This window comes from Myzus persicae, unplaced genomic scaffold (assembly GCF_001856785.1).
Source record: "Myzus persicae strain clone G006 unplaced genomic scaffold, MPER_G0061.0, whole genome shotgun sequence".
Classification (NCBI taxonomy): domain Eukaryota; kingdom Metazoa; phylum Arthropoda; class Insecta; order Hemiptera; family Aphididae; genus Myzus; species Myzus persicae.
In genome coordinates, this window is record NW_019100930.1 from 1 (window position 1) to 1,637 (window position 1,637).

At 23.1% G+C, this 1,637-nt stretch overlaps 1 pseudogene; it reads left to right on the top strand.

The window, feature by feature from the left end:
* The first annotated feature begins 254 nt into the window (after positions 1-254).
* Positions 255-1,637, top strand: part of LOC111026888 — a 3,722-nt pseudogene continuing 2,339 nt past the window's right edge.

Sequence of the window (1,637 nt, forward strand, 5' to 3'; positions counted from 1 at the left end):
CAGAAAATTGTATTCATTTGTAACTACCAAATAATTGGCAAATTATCAATATTTTGATGAATTTTGCAAAATTTATAGCAATGACAAGTAACATTATATTCTTTTTTTTAACGTTCACAACCCGCGAAAAAAATATTAATTGACATTTATTGAAAATACACTATAAAATATTAAAAATTGTAAATAAGAATAAGTAGTTCAAAATTCAAATCGATTAATATTATTTTGAAAATTTCTCTCTTTTATAGAAAACGACAAGAAAAATATTAAGTGAAATTTCAAACACCCATATAATGTATTTAACTTCAAGGAAATTTTTTTTAGGTAGGAGAACTTATGAAGAACATTGTAAGAAATAATAAAATTAGAAAATGTCGAAATTGTCTTATACTTATTAATAGCTCAAAAAGATACAATATATAGGAAATGGTAACATAAAAATCCAGTGAAAATTTAAAGTATCTACAGTTATACATAGGTACCCACAGTCCTTAGTTACAACAAAAATAATGAATGCATTTTATCAAGGTTAGGTTAGATTTTGCTTATTTTAGATTCTAACTTTTCTCTACCTATTTTTATTTAATTCCCACCATTTTTCAAAACTATTATACACTTTCCAAATTTTTTTTTTTAAATACTAACTTAATTCGCCTTCCCATTTGAAAATATGCTGAAGTAGAAAATCAAAATAATATTTCTACTACAAAAAATGTTCACTAACAGTGGAATAAAAACTAAATCACACATCATAGTGAATCGTTTAACTAATTATACACATAATTAAAATTAGACGCCACCTAATTATAATATTGTAAATTATAACTATTTTATACTTTTACAGATTGTTTTTTGGGGAAAAATAGAAAAAGGCATTTCAAGTCCTATTTTATTAGAAGCATCTTTACCATACATCAATCATAGTTCTTGTTACAAAATTTGTTTACAAACAGATTTGAACCTTATGTGACTGATGATAAATTTTGTGCTGATTCTTCATTGGGTAATAAAATATTTAATCATTAATAATATGAAATCATTTATTTATTTTTAATAAACTTATCTTAAAATTACTTAACACATAATATTAAGGCAGGCATTTTTAAATTTGAAGATTAACTTAATTTTTGTTAAGTATAATGGATCACATTTTACTACTTATTACTGTTTTGGCTTAAAAATTAACGTTTTACATTTAATTTAATTTTTGGGTTTTCCCTGGAGCTACATAGAATATTAAATTTGACCTTTCGATAGCACCAACTAGATTCACTTTTCCACTAGGAAAGATTCTGAAGTTCAAAACCAAAGAAATATTTTGACTACAAGTAGGTAGTTGATTATAGGTAATTTTAAACACACATAAAAAATTTAATTTAAATTAAAAACACACTTCATTTTAAAATCATTACATAAATTGTACCACTCAAAATCAAAAATTAAGAAAAATGTCAATTTTACAACAAACTCCTAATTTCAAATTGAGTTAAGTATAAATACATGGGCAAAATAATACCTTTTTAATATTAACATTATTAATAATATTCATATAATATTAATAAGTACCATGTAGCAGAAGTTCAAGTATTAAGTATTAATGTAATTGTGATTCATTAAAGATTTTTTTGATGGTAAAT